Source organism: Schistocerca americana, chromosome 5 (genome assembly GCF_021461395.2).
Source record: "Schistocerca americana isolate TAMUIC-IGC-003095 chromosome 5, iqSchAmer2.1, whole genome shotgun sequence".
In the NCBI taxonomy this organism is placed as follows: domain Eukaryota; kingdom Metazoa; phylum Arthropoda; class Insecta; order Orthoptera; family Acrididae; genus Schistocerca; species Schistocerca americana.
The window spans coordinates 174,986,102-175,002,200 of NC_060123.1; the positions used below are offsets into that span (position 1 = coordinate 174,986,102).

At 43.6% G+C, this 16,099-nt stretch overlaps 1 non-coding gene across 1 annotated transcript; it reads right to left on the minus strand.

Moving 5' to 3' along the window:
* Window positions 1-6,912: 6,912 nt before the first annotated feature.
* On the minus strand, window positions 6,913-6,986 carry Trnat-ugu. The gene has a single exon. It is a non-coding gene; the product is annotated as a tRNA-Thr (tRNA).
* Between the last annotated feature and the right edge of the window lie 9,113 nt (window positions 6,987-16,099).

The following is a 16,099-nucleotide window of genomic DNA, read 5'->3' on the forward strand; positions in this document are numbered from 1 at the left end:
CTCTCTCTTTCTGTAGATACTCACGACAGCAACACATGAACATCATTCGATCAACTTCGGCGTTTTCGAAATACTCGTTCCCAGGCTCTGCTTAATAATAACCTGTCCTTTGTCAGAGTTGCTTGTCTCGGGGATTTCCCCATTTGCAGCCCATACCTTCGCTCGGGTGATTCCCCATCTGTGACCGCTCCGCTTAAATACTTCTGTAACCGTGTCACGTGCCCGTAACGCCACCAGGTGGCATCCAATGTCGCGGTGTGCAGTGGTCATAATGTTTTGGCTCATCAGTGTTGTCTGTAACATGAAAATTATTGTTCTTTTCGCGCAAAAGCGATAAGTCAGCAATTTGATAAGACTCAAAAAGATGGTACAAGAATTCCGGAATATTTTTGGGAACTCCTGTAACTGTTGCAAGAAGGATTTTTTCACTAACTTTTATTAGTAAACAATTATTTGCTGTATTTCTTTTTCAGCACGGAAAAAAGCTACACAAATGCAAACCTATTAGGCCACTCAGTTTTGTTACACCATACTTGTCACTCATGTTTTGTCCGCAGGTTGCAATGTACTTCTAATTCTAACTGAAAAAATTATGCTGAATCGAAAAAAGGGAAATGTGTGGCAAAATTAGAGACAGATAGACTGCGCGACTATCTTTCTGTCAAGAGTTTGGTTCTAAAAGCGTCGTCTAGTACTCTCTGACTAGATGCGGCATATTTTGGCATGGTTTGTATTAGATACAACATGCAAATAAAAACTCCAAAAATCCAATTGTCTTACTTGTAAGACATCGTCTACCTGTGCACAGAGTTTTAGACATCCAACATTACGAGAAATGCATTATATATTACGATTTATGCTACTGTGGGTTGTGTGTTTCCAGTTTTAAGAGCTGTCATCCAGAAGACTGAAAACCGTGAATCACTTTCCTACTTACGAAGCGTGTAACAGTATACTTTGTATTTCATGCAACGAACCAACTCCAGAGTGCACCACTGTTAACGGATATAAAAAAAAGAAAAAATCCTAGGAAGTCTTGACCTTGTGTCAAGTCAGTAAACGGACCGAAGTGATATCTCCAGTAGCTCAGCAACTATACCGGCATCGAAACAGAAGACACCACAGAGAAGACTAATACTTGTTACATTGAGGCACTACTGTTCCTCGTTTTAATCGTTGCACGAACGCCGAAATATTGAGCAATATTACTTGATTTTATATTCCAAGATCAGTTATCTCAAACGAAGAAGGGCTGCCGGACTTACGGGGTATCTGTATGATTCTGAACATATTAGTCAAAAGAACTTAACCTCCTACGCAGTAGCAGTTAATCGCATGTCGTCGAAACAACGAAGCGTTCCAACCTACTGGTATCCCGTTTTCAAGGAGGATCCGCAAAGCTATAGACATGTATAGCTGACAGACTATAGAGTTAAAGAACACGTGTTAACTAAACGAAAATCTCTGTACATATCAAGAGAGATTAGGTGAAATTCGACTAAGTGTGTTCTCCCATGAGCTCCTGAGGTTAGTAGTTAAAAGACGCCCTGACTAATGCGATGTTGCTTGACTGCCGAAAGGCATTCGGTATAATTCTGCGGTATCATACAGTGAACGGAACACGAATTTACGGAATATAGAATCATCTCTGAAACTAACACTTCGTACGTGATACAACTCAGCACATCGATCTTAATACGAAGAAGCAGTCAGATGAGATTCCACCCTCGGCGGTCCTTAGCGTAAGTCAGTTTTAAGTTAATTTAAGTAGTGTGTAAGTATATGGACCGACGACCTCAGCAGTTTAGTCCCTTAGGAATTCACACACATTTGAACGGTTCTGGTGTTAAATAATCACAACTAGCATTAGAAGTCAGTTTTTATTGTGAGGTGTAGTGCCTTACGTGGTGCTTGTAACGCTACTAAGGTAACAAACAAGCAGCTTCATGCAGCCGTGAGTCATGTGTGTGTCGTGACAGGTGTATTTTTTTCTTACAGAACTGTTTGTTCAAAGTAGTTACGGCTGTGGCCAAACGATATTGCCATAGTATAGACAATGTCTTAAGAAGCCAGAACAATGAATTTTGGAAACCAAATTGTATCTTTTCCTAATATAATATATTTTATTAATTACTGCTGATTTCTTGCGCTTGGTTATTACGGCTCAAATGGCTCTGAGCACTATGGGGCTGAGGTCATCAGTCCCCTAGAACTACTTAAAGCTAACCAACCTAACGACATCACACACATCCAAGCCCGAGGCAGGATTCGAACCTGTCACCGTAGCACTCGTGCGGTTCCAGACTGTAGCGCCTAGAGCCGGCCGAAGTGGCCGAGCGGTTCTATGCGCTTCAGTCTGGAACCGCGCCACCGCAACGGTCGCAGGTTCGAATCCTGCCTCGGGCATGGATGTGTGTGATGTCGTTAGGTTGGTTAGGTTTAAGTGGTTCTAAGTTCTAGGGGACTGATGACCTCAGCAGTTAAGCCCCATAGTGCTCAGAGCCATTTGAACCATTTTTTGTAGCGCCTAGAACCGCTCGGCCACTCCGGCCGGCACTTTGTTATCAGTTTGAATGAATGTGTGAATGCGAAGTAATATGATTAATAAATATTTTTACGTTTATTGAGGAAATGGTGGCGTGGAAAATTATCTGTTTCCAGAGAGTGAGTGAGTGAATACTAAGGGGAAAACTGTAACGTCTAATTCGACAGTTTTGGTACTGGCGAAACAAGAAACATCCTCAGATAATTGAGTTACGTAAACTCAGATGATTATTTTGATGTTTATGGGTTTTATAAATTTGTTCCTTTAACAAACTGATCAGAAAAATACTTTGTTTACACTTGTTCATAGTGTAAGACTCGAGAGAGCGCGGTTTTTTTACTGAATACCTATTAGCTACGTATAATGTATCTCAGCCAATCACAAGAGAGTACATTCGTACGATTTTTTTTCCTCTGGAGAATTGTTTGGTGGAGTCTGGAAGACATTCGGAGCTCAGCCATCATGGTTTTTTGGACGCTTGTACTACGAGCTCTGGAAAGTGGTTGTAATTTTGCTGAATTATGAGTTAAGCTTGACCATGGAGTGCCGTAAAGTAATTGAGAACGAGTAATTAAGACGAACGTGTGAATTCCGTATTTTTCGTGCAAACTGTGACTTAATAGTAACTAAAATTCACGTGTGCAACTGAACATTCGAAGTGACCGATTTGCGGGATACAGAGCGAAAACACAGAAGAACCATTTGTAAATTTTCCGGTAACTGTTTCAGTCAAACACCATAAACTGGCTATTTCGAGTGACTGCGACTGAGTGTGAATAACACACACTAATGGTGATTCGAAACCATTCTTACATTTAATACAGTAGCTGGTTAAAAGCCTGGAACCTGGGGAAAACTTTATGCACTCTTGAGATGCGGTCATTGCGATTGCTTCTACTGCAGCTCATCCAGTCGAGAAACATTACTCGACTTCTAACAGGATAGGAGTGGCTGTAGAAGAAGAGATCACTGTAAGTGCATGGAAATTTTTCTGTAGACGAAAGAAGACCGTGCCGCCACAGTTAGAGATAGAGAAAGTCTGAGGAAGAGACGACCATCTTATGGCAGGTTCGATTAGGAAACGAGGGCTTGTCACAAGTTGAGCTCATCCAGCCGCAATGGCAAATGCTGCAAGAGAGACATTGTGGGTATTGGAGATGGTTACTCTTGCAGCCCGAAGAAAGAGTCAAGTAAATACTTCCTCCTATAAACATGGGGATTAAGCCAGAGATATTCGAGTGCACACAATGGATTACTTCCTGCATCATTAGTGATAGAACATGAAAGGGAGCGAGCTATTAGCGGTACAAGAGTAAGTTGATTCGTAGACTGTATAATGTATGCCACATAAAGTGAAGCTCTCAGAAGACATGGTCGGACGTAAATATAACTCCGTACACGTAGACACCATGGGCAGGTATGTAAATAATTAGAGAGTTGGAATTCCCTATAACAGGTAGAACGGCTACCAGAGTGTGTTAGTGTTGTTACCAGATCTCAAAGCATGTGTAAGGGGCTTCAACTGAATCACAATGAAGGATATGGACACGCTGCGTACTTGTGTGACACAGCGGTATCAGCGCCTGGTGAGAGTTTGAGAGCAGCATCATTGTGGACCTCCTTTTGCAATACCCAGATTTCCAGAACGTTCGGATGTGACAGTGGTCCGATGCTGGGCCGCATGGGGACGTGAGAGCTGGCGTACTAGTCGTCGAAGTTCTGGTCGGACACCGAGCGAGGTGGCGCAGTGGTTAGCACGCTGGACTCGCATTCGGGAAGACGACGGTTCAATTCCGCTTGCGGCCATCCTGATTTAAGTTTTCCGTGATTTCCCTAAATCGCTTCAGACGAATGCTCGGGTAGTTCCTTTGAAAGGGCACGGCCGACTTCCTTCCCCACCCTTCCCTAATCCGACGAGACCGATGACCTCGCTGTTTGCTGTCTTACACCAAAGCAGTCGAGTCCAGTCGGACTCATCAGAATACCAGACGGAAGGATCGCCGTAGCCCCTTCAGATCTGCACATGCCATCCGAGACCAAGTGAGAGACTTCCTGCGAAATTTTGTGTCGTCCCGTGCCACTGGTCGAGACTGCGGAACTGTGGTCCATTGTGCATACTGTCATTGTCACCACAACACAGATGGCTGCATCTGTAGTGATGCCGAGAACGGGAAGCACGGACTATTGATGAACGACGTCGCTTTTGTATTCAGCGGGGAATCGCGATTCTGTACCACCCTAATGACAGTCTGCGACTACGGTGGCTTTCTTTGTAGATGTCTCATTCTACCAATGTTTTGGAGAGGCAGAGTGCTGTTGCGTCAAGTGTCACGTGTGGGGAGTCATCGGGTGTGAATTCATGTCACAGGTGAAGGTGACTGAGGGCCCTACGGCACAAAGGTAGGTCACTGACGTCTTGTGTCCTCATGTGTCACCTCTCATGCGACAGTATCGTGATGCTCGTCCACACATAGCACCTGTCTATATCAACTGTCTGCGTTGTATGAACGCGTGGTGAGTGTTCTTTCGGACATGCAGCTGACAAGAATTGTCCCTTCCCCCATCCCCCCCTCCACCTTCAATTTTTATAAAATTTCCGCGTTACGTTGCGGTACTCTGGTGGCCCAGCATCATCCCTGATAGAACGTGTGAGAGACCAGTTCGGACGTCAACACTATCCCACTGCCTCCACCCAGGACATCATGGACCAGGTACAACAGCTGTGGGTAGCCTGCCCCAGGAGAAGATCACGGCTTTATTTAACCCTTCCCAGCCGAATCACTCCATGCTTCTTATAGAGAGGGATTAAGTGCAACGTCATACTGGCAAGTGAGTTCCTCCCAGCGAGTGCTTTTTAAATCTGACTCAGTTTTGTAGTCATTGAAACAACACATACCTTCTGGAACCGCGAAGTGTCTCTTTCCTCGTCATCTGGGTGCTTCATTTCTTTCTTTGTCAAGCAGTTAGGGGTGGCTGCAAACGATAGCAAGAACTGATTTCTGACAAGGGACCTGTTTTAGAAATAGCAGTTACAACAAAAATGGCACTATGAGATCAGCTGTCTCGGGCACCAGGAGTGAACATGCATTAAGAATGCGGATGCGCTGCCACGTGCACCAGAGACGACCATCCTCTCCGCTTACGCCAGCTAACTGCAGCGGTAGGACGTGCCTTTGCCGTGATGCTGTATGACGTAGCAGCTCCGCCAGGCCTGCAGCTTGCGACGCGGCCGGCAGGCGACAGAAAGCGGGGAAAGCGGCGCTCCCCCAACAAGCTACGGCCTGAGCGGAGTACACAAGCTGTCAGAGGACCCGACTGCCTCCCAGTACCACCTGCAGCTACTCACCTGTTCGCGACCTTAGTGACCGGGCTTTGTAGCAGACAGAACATGAAGTGACTTTCAGATGACTATGTCTCTACGTATATAGGGAGCCAAACTGACAACTGTATGCCAAGTAGCAGCTGACGGATGCTTGGCGGAATGCTGTACAGAAGACAGCTTGTGGAGAGGCGAGGCTCAGTGCTGTGAAACAGCCCTTCTTCCATCCCGTTGATCTCCCATCCGTGGCTGCCTGTGGTCAGTGGCAGAGGCCGTCCGAAAAATAATGCCCTACTAACGAGGAGTCCCATAACCTGATTTTCCAGAAATTAAATAAGTTAACATGTGTCTCTGTTTGTCCGTAGACACTCCACCGTTTCTGAGGAAATGACGTTCAAACGTTTTCGATTAAATGTGCGCTAGATGGCTTTTAGCGCAGAACAGCTCAACGCAACAGATGGCATAGTGACTAGCGACTTGTCAATGGCTCTGAGCACTATGGGACTTAACAGCTGTGGTCATCAGTCCCCTAGAACTTAGAACTACTTAAACCTAACCAACCTAAGGACATCACACACATCCATGCCCGACGCAGGATTCGAACCTGCGACCGTAGCAGTCGCACGGTTCCGGACTGCGCGCCTAAAACCGCGAGACCACCGCGGCCGGCAGCGACGTGTCCTTCCACTTTTTGCGTCACGTGTTCGAAACCCGATGATTGTTTATTTATTTCATATTTTCATTGATTTACCCTTATACGTACGAAGTCGCTACACTTATGTTTCCTATAAAGTCAGGAGCTACAAGGACATATTAATTGTGATATATATATATATATATATATATATATATACACACACACACGAGGGTTGGGACATTAATAGTGGCAACTATTTATTTACATATACGAAGATAGTAACTCTTCTCGAAAGAACAGTTACTATTGATGACCGTGCAGCTTATCCCTGGAATAAATGATGACTAACTGAAACCCTCAGCTGCCGACAGGTGATTTTGATATTCCTCGATGTGGACAGCTGAAAATGTGTGCCCCGACCGGGACTCGAACCCGGGATCTCCTGCTTACATGGCAGACGCTCTGTCCATCTGAGCCACCGGGGACACAGATGAATAGCGCGACTGCATGGACTTATCCCTTGCACGCTCCCCGTGAGACTAACATTCCCAACTGTCCACAAATGTCTATAAGGTACAATACGTATGTAGAATTGTGGACAGTTGCGAATGTGAGTCTCACGGGAACGTGCAAGGGATAAGTCCCTGCAGTCGCGCTATTCATCTGTGTCCCCGGTGGCTCAGATGGATAGAGCGTCCGCCATGCAAGCAGGAGATCCCGGGTTCGGGTCCCAGTCGGGGCACACATTTTCAGCAGTCCACATCGAGGTATATCAACAACAACTGTCGGCAGCTGAGGGTTTCAGTTAGTCATTATTTATTTACAGTTCGTACAAAATAGATACGTGTTTCAAAGTTTTACTGACCTTCAAAGCAATCACCAGCATTGTGAATAACCCGTTGCCAGCGATGTGGAAGTCGTAGGATACTCCCAGCAGTGCCGGTTGTGTTGACAATTCGAGCGGCGCTGCCTATTGCCCGACGAATTTGTAGCAGTTCTGAAGCGAATGCCGTGAAGTGATTCCATTAGTTTAGAAATCGAGTTGAACTCATGGAGGCTTAAGTCATGGGAGCGAAGTAGGCGGTACAGCAATTAGCAGCCCCATCAGTCAAACTAATCAGCAACAGCTTGCACTGTACGTGCTTGAGCATTTTCCTGTAAAATGATTGCCCGTATCGCACACGGCCCCGGGCTTGTGTCACATGGAGGTGGTACTGGAATAGTGACCAGTTGTACTTCCACCATGAAGGAGCAAAATGTACTATTTTCAGCACATTCGTGGGAACTCCTAAGGACTTCAAAAATAACTCATATAAAAGGAGTGTTCATGACCTTACGGGCGAGGAAACTGTAAAGCTGAAGTCAAAATCAATAATACAAGGAAACAAAACAGATCAGGTCGGCCTTCGTGGCTACTAGGATACAGCAAATTATCCTGGATGGAAAGTGGTCTATTGATACTGAATAAATATCAACTGCAGCCCGGGGGATTGTAAAAGAACCAGTGATGAGCATGTAAACAATAAAAATGTAGCGTTCAGAATTACACTACTGGCCATTAAAATTGCTACACCAAGAAGATATGCAGACGATAAACGAGTATTCATTCGACAAATATATTATACTAGAACTGACATGTGATTACATTTTCACGAAATTTGGGTGCATAGATCCTGAGAAATCAGTACCCAGAAGAACAACCTCTGGCCGTAATAACGGCCTTGATACGCCTGGGCATTGAGTCAAACAGAGCTTGGATGGCGTGTACAGGTACAGCTGCCTATGCAGCTTCAACACGATACCACAGCTCATCAAGAGTAGTGACTGGCGTATTGTGACGAGCCAGTTGCTCGGCCACCATTGACCAGACCTTTCAGTTGGTGAGATATATGGAGAACGTGCTGGCCGGGGCAGCAGTCGAACATTTTCTGTATCCAGAAAGGCCCGTACAGGACCTGCAACATGAGGTCGTGCATTATCCTGCTGAAATGCAGGGTTTCGCAGGGATCGAATGAAGGGTAGAACCACGGGTCGTAACCCATCTGAAATGTAACGTCCACTGTTACAAGTGCCGCCAATGCGAACAAGAGGTGACGGAGACGTGTAATCAATGGCACCCCATACCATCACGCCGGGTGGTACGCCAGTATGGCGATGACGAATACACGCTTCCACCGCGATGTCGCCAAACAGGGATGCGACCGTCATGATGCACCCAGGGCCATCGTTGAGTACACCATCGCAGGCGCTCCTGCAGCGTCGAGGGTAGCCGTAGCCATGGTCTCCGAGCTGATAGTCCATGCTGCTGCAAACGTCGTCGAACTGTTCGTGCAGATGGTTGTCGTCTTGCGAACGTCCCCATCTGTTGACTCAGGGATCGAGACGTGGCTGCATGATCCGTTACAGCCATGCGGGTAAGATGCCTGCATCTCGACTGCTAGTGACACGAGGCCGTTGGAATTGAACACGGCGTTCCGTATTACCCTCCTGAACCCACCGATTCCATATTCTGCTAACAGTCATTGGATCTTGCCCAAAGCGAGCAGTAATGTCGCGATACGATAAACTGCAATCGCGATAGGCTACAATCCGACCTTTATCAAAGTGGGAAACGTGATGGTACGCATTTCTCCTCCTTACACGAGTCATCACAACAACGTTTCACCAGGCAACGACGGTCAACTGCTGTTTGTGTATGAGAAATCGGTTGGAAACTTTCCTCATGTCAGCATGTTGTAGGTGTCGCCACCGGAGCCAACCTTGTCTGAATGCTTTGAAAAGCTAATCATTTGCATATCACAGCATCATCTTCCTGTTGCAGCAATTTTAATGTCCAGTAGTGTAGTTGCAATGTCAGACTTTTCGCAGATGTATCCACACGGTGTATAAAAAGATACCCATATTAAGTATTTTTAAGTTTTCATGACATGAAAACACTACTGGATTCTCCTTTTGCCTTTTCCCGTTTTGCTATGGAGTGGACACTTATGAGTCGAGGCAATGTTAGTGGTAATTGGTGGTCGCATGCGCTTCCTGATACCAGCACTCCCCCAGGACAGAATCTGTGTACCCCATCTGTCTGTGTACAGAGTATGTATGCGTGTAAGCGTCGGTTTTTGAACCGCTCGCTAGAGTGTATTTGAGGTGGGACGTGGTTGCCAGTCCGGTATTTAGGTAGTTGAATGTGGGAAACTGCCTAAAAACCACACCCAGACAGGCCCATTAACAAGGTATTATCATTAAACGTCATTAACAAAGTGTCCTCGGTCCCGCGCTCGAATCTCGCCGCTGCCTAAGTTTTGCATAGAAACTATCAGCAGAGGCGGCCGAAGACTTCCAGCATAAGAAGTCACCCTCATTCTGCCAACAGCCTTGTCAAAGAGGCGAATATAGGTTCAGGGCACTGTCTGCCCCTATAAGGTGGAAGGATCAGCAATGATCAACGGCATGAGAATGCAGAAGGTAATGTCAATCACTGCATTAAAGAGACATAATGTATACCCACAGGACATGTGGATAGTAGTTGAGGAAGTATCATGATGATCTCTCCATTGGCAGAAGTTTCCGGACTTTTGCCCCATTCGGATCTCCGAGAGGGGACTATCATGGCGGAAGTGACCATGAGAAAAGATCGAATGAACTGTAGCGAAGCTACAAAATCTGAAAAGGGAAATGGTAAGGTTCAATTTAGATATAGTGGAAATCAGTTAAGTTAAATGGAAAGAAAACGAGGATTTCTGATCGGATTAATGTAAATATGAACTATGTTTGTAAAAATAATTTTGTAATTGGTGTACACATTTTTAGGGCCACTACTTGTGAAGAATATATTTTTACAAATATCGAAATCATGGTGAAACAATTATTTGCAAATGGTTAGCTGGTTTTTCAACCTCTTCTTAATATCAACAGCAGCACAAAATACTTTTAGTATAATGGGAGTAGCATTCGTTATTAATAGCAAGATAAGGCAAAGAGTGAGTTACTGTGAACAGTTCAGTGATAGGTATTCGGAGCCGAAGGCCCACTCATGTACCCTTGAGGACTGCACGACACGAAGCTTTACGCCTCGCCTGGGCCCGTCAACACCAACACTGGACTCTTGATGACTGGTAATACGTTGCCTGATCGGACGAGTCTTGTTTCAAATTGTATGGAGCGGATGGACGTGTACGAGTGTGAAGACAATCTCAATAACCCATGGACCCTGTATATCAGTAGAGGGCTATTCAAACTGTAATGGCGTGGGGAGTGTGCAATTGGAGTGATGTGGGACTCCTGTTACGTCTAGATACGACTGCCAGGTGAAACGTGCGTAAGCTTCCATACATGTCCATTGTGCATTCCGATGGACTTGGGCAATTCCAGTGGGACAATGCGACACACAGTGGCTCCAGAAACACACTTGTGAGTTTACACACTTCCCCTGGCCACGAAACTCGCCAGACATGAACATTATTCAGCATATCTTGGATGCCTTGCAAAGTGCTGTTCAGAGATCTCCACCCCCTTGTACCCTTACGGATTTATGGGCAGCCCTGCAGGATTCATGGTGTCAGTTCCCTCCAGCACTACTTCAGACGTTAGTCGAGTCCATGCCACGTCGTGTTGAGACATTTCTGCGTGCTCGCGGGGGCCCTACACGATATTAGGCAGGTGTACCATTTCTTTGGCTCTTCAGTATCTTTCCATTCTGCAAATAAAGGTGAGATATATTTTTAAATTTTGATAAAAATATGCAACGGCACGAATAAAGATTTGCCACGGGAAAGACACGTGCGATGGCCAGATGTGGATGCTCAGAACGGGATACAATCGAATTTTCTGCTACACAATCACCACCATTCAAATACCGATGCCATCGTACATAATGTTTTCTTGATGTATCAGGCCATGGTGGCTATTGATCATCAACAACATCATTGTTTGAAGGTTCATTAACCATGAAAGTAGTATACTGACTTCCACGTAGAAAGTGGCAATGATTATTAATTCAGATTTCACAAAGAAGATATGCGGTTAGATTTGTGGAGAATACAATGCTTAAACAATGCCATGCGATAAGCAATCTATCGATCTGCCTTCAAGCAGTGGGTGCACGATTTCCAAATACGTCTACCTGGAACATTTGAGGTCATTAAGTAAAAGTAATATGATAATTACAAAAGGTTCTACAATTAGTGCAGACACCAGTAATTATGGAGAAAGTGAATATTGTCCGATAACTCAGTCATATCTCATAATACAACGAGACCGTAACGTAAGTAAGCAGCCAGAAGAGGAAGTTGTTTCCAAACACGTCGTTTGTTTCTAAAATAAAAAAAAGTTAATGTAATACAGAGGTTGCTTATTTTGCATTATTCATACTAAGTTACAATTAAAATCTGCATTGGGATTACATATAAATTTTGTGATAGAGTTACTTACAGGATGATAATTTCTTCATAAAAATAGTAAAAAGGAAACGTCTTTTTGTATGATATGCCCCATTGCCCCGTGAATCCTGGAAACGCAGGTTTAACAGCATCCCACTTTCAGGATTCAGTCGAAATTGGCTAAATGTAAATGTGGTGCAGCCACTTGAATTGTCTGCACCTTTTTACAAGATAAAAAAATATGATTTCAGTGCAAAATATTTAATAATTTAACGGCTTGCCTAGTTAGTCTGGAATCATTTAAATTGTAGTCCGGATGGATATTTTTATTTGTACACCAATCTGGGCACAGGATTGAGGAAAACGGACATTAAAACCCCAATCTAAACCTTCAGACTCCAGTTTAAATATTTGTTGACTACAAGGTGTTCAACAACTAGTACTTTTATACGAAATGAAAAATAACACAGATGAAGTTCCCAGTGCGTAAAAGGACGAAAATTAAATTTTGTTTTCCTATTGGAAGATAGTAAAAATTTAACTTTTGCGTTTTAATGTTTATATCGTGGTCCTAAACTTTATTACGTTTTGTTACACGTCCTTCTGCTTTTATTAGTTATTTCTACCAGATGTTCACGTTTCGATTTTTACGAACACCTACATCTATACTCTGCAAACCACTGCGAAATGCATGGCAGATGGTAAGTACCTATTATTAGGGTTTCTTTCTGTTTCATTGACGTACAGGCCGCTGGAAGAATGATTGATTGCCTATGTGCGTGTTGTAATTAGTCTATAATCTTGTTCTCACGATACTTAGGGGGGTTTGTAGTATATTACGAGATTCATCATTTAAAGACAGTTATTGAAAACTGGTTAGTAGATTTTCTGGGGTTAGTTTAAGGCTATGGCAGAAAGACTGCAACATCAACTGATACACTTTCCAGTGGTTTTTCTTTGAGAATGAAGTGTAATTGTTTTGGTCCTTTTACTGAGGGGACAGGTTATACACGTTCATATAATCTGCTGTGATCTCCTGCATAAATTCTTAAAGCAGCAGTATTGCTTTATCTTGTGTGCACATTTTGAAACTTCAATGCATTAAGACATATTACGTGTACCATAATCAATTTTCCTGTGATTATCTTGGGGTACTTACACATCATAGATCACGATCAGCATTAGCTCTGTGAAATAAAAAGTGTTGTGAACGATGTATTGTGCCCGTCTTTCGAAAGTGTTTTGAACTTGTGTTTTATTTTGCACCTTTTGTGGTCAGTCTTCTGGTTACTCCCCATATTATGATACATTTCTAGACAGTACAGTCACGCTTAGCATCTTCAGGTAACCAGGTCAGAGCATCGGCTATTATGTTATCCTTCCACTTATGTGCAATATTTCGTAATTTCGAAATAGTGCGCTTGTAATAACGACAATTTTACTACAAACAATCCTGTCGGAGGAACATCCGCAACTGAGCATTACACCAGAGGTTGAAAATACCGCTACAGTAGTGAAGTTCTTTTATTTAACACACGACCAGTTTCGGCCTCTTATACGCCGATCTTCAGGTGTCGTGACTTGGTGCTGTGACCCCAAGCGCCGCGGTGGACTTGTCCAAGACGCGGTGTGCTACCAACGAGCGTAGAGCATGGACTTCATGCTGTTGATGAATAGGACCTTTCACATTCTGTTAACACACAGCTGGCAAAAGCTACTACATGTGCTTCACGAGTTCCATTGTCTTTTAAAATCTCAAATACACATGATGTAAGACCTGAACATGAATGTGAGGCTATGTCTGGATGGTGTAATATTTTTGAGTGGACTAAGGCATTCTTAATTTTATTGAATGCTGCTTTACATTCCTCTCTCCCAAACCACGGAGTATGCTTTCTTAATAACTTCGGTGGATTATCGTTGCTCTGTAGCTGCTGTGACAAATCTCCTAAAAAATGAGGTGAGACCTAGAAAAGCTTTCAGCTGTTTCCGTGTTGTTAGTGGTGGAAAATTCTTGATTGCTTTGATCTTATTCAGGTTCAGTACAATGTCTTCTGATGATATGATCTTAAAATCTGAGCTGGTCTCTTCCAAATTCTGATTTCTCTACACTAACCGTTATTCTTAACTGCAAAAAATTATGCAGCACATTTCTGTTACCTCCAACTGCTCCTCCCATATAAGTGTAGCTATTAGTGTATCATTTTCATGGAGTGTCACTTATCCAGCAAATCTGGTCCCAATACTGTAACAAAAGCTCCAGCACTAACATTTAAGCCAAGAGGAAGTAGCCTAATTTGATATAGTCAGACTCCAAAAAAAAAGAAAGGCTGTATACTTTCTGGAATTTTCTGACAATATAATCAGCTAGTAAGAGGCCCTGAGATCGATACTGGTTAAGTATCAAACTCTGAAATTTTTGGATCTGCTCTTGGAGCATCTCTGGCCTTCTTCATACTTGTTTTTTTCATTTGTCGTCACTCTTCTGACTGATTTCATGCGGCCCGCCACGAATTCCTCTCCTGTGCCAACCTCTTCATCTCAGAGTAGCACTGGCAACCTATGCCTTCAATTATTTGTGGGATGTATTCCGATCTCTGTCTTCCTCTACAGTTTTTACCCTCTAAAGCTCCCCTAGTACCACGGAAGTCATTCCCTCTTGTCTTAGCAGATGTCCTATCATCCTGTCCCTTCTCCTTATCAGTGTTTTCCACATATTCCTTTTCTCTTCTATTCTGCGTAGAACGACCTCGTACCTTACCTTATCAGACCACCTAATTTTCAATATTCGCCTATAGCACCACATCTCAAATGCTTCGATTCTCTTCTGTTCCGGTTTTCCCATAGACCATGTTTCACTACCATACAATGCTGTACTCCAGACGTACATTCTCAGAAATTTCTTCCTCAAATTAAGGACGGTATTTGATATTAGTGGACTTCTCTTGGCCAGGAATGCCTTTTTTGCCATAGCTAGTCTGCTTTTGATGTCCTTGTTCCGATCGTCATTGGTTATTTTACTGCCTAGGTAGCAGATTTCCGCAATTTCATCTATTTCGTGACCATCAGTCCTGATGTTAAGTTTGTCGCTGTTCTCATTTCTACAACTTCTCATTACCTTCGTCTTTCTTCGATTTACTCTCAGCCCCTACTGTGTACTCATTAGACTTCGTTCCGTTCGGCAGATCATGTAATTCTTCACTTTCACTCAGGATAGCAATGTCATCGGCGAATCTTATCACCGATATCCTTTCACCTTGAATTTTAATTCCACTCATGAATCTTTCTTTTATTTACATCATTGCTTCCTCGAAGTACAGACTGAACAGTAGGAACGGAAGGCTACATCCTTGTCTTACACCCTTTTTAATACGAGCACTTCGTTCTTGGTCGCCCGCTCCTATTATTCCCTCGGGGCTGTTGTACATAATGTATATGACCCGTCTCTCCCTATAGCTTACCTCTACATTTTTCAGAATTTCGAACATCTTTCACAATTTTACATTGTCGAACGCTTTTTCCAGGTCGACAAATCCTATGAACGCGTCTTGATTTTTCTTTTGTCTTGCTTCCATTATTAACAGCAACGTTAGGATTGCCTCTCTCGTCCCTTTACTTTTCCTAAAGCCAAATTGATCGTCATCTAGAGCATTCTCAACTTTCTTTTCCACTCTCCTGTGTATTATGCTTGTAAGCAACTTGGATGCATGAGCTGTTAAGCTGATTGTTCGATAATTCTCGCACTTGTCAGCTCTTGCCGTCTTCGGAATTGTGTGGATGGTGCTTTCCCGAAAGTCAGATGGTATGTCGCCAGACTCATACATTCTGCACACCAGCGTTAATAGTCTTCGTTGCCACTTCCCCAATGATTTTAGAAATTCTGATGGAATGTTATCTATCTCTTTACCTTATTTGACCTTACGTTCTCCAAAGCTCTTTTAAATTCTGATTCTAATACTGGAGTCCCTATCTCTTCTAAATAGACTACTGTTTCTTCTTCTATCACATCAGACAAATCTTACCCTGGTACAATCATTTTATTTATCTCCCATGTGTCTGTAACTAAACACAACTGTCCATTTGGCTTGTGAACTATTAACAAGTGACTGCTATTAGGTGAAAGTGATGTTTCACTTACCGTCAAACCTAGCATTTTTCTAATATTCTCCATCACAGCTTGGCATTTCGTCCACGGAATGTGGTAAGTAGATGAGCAGTAGATT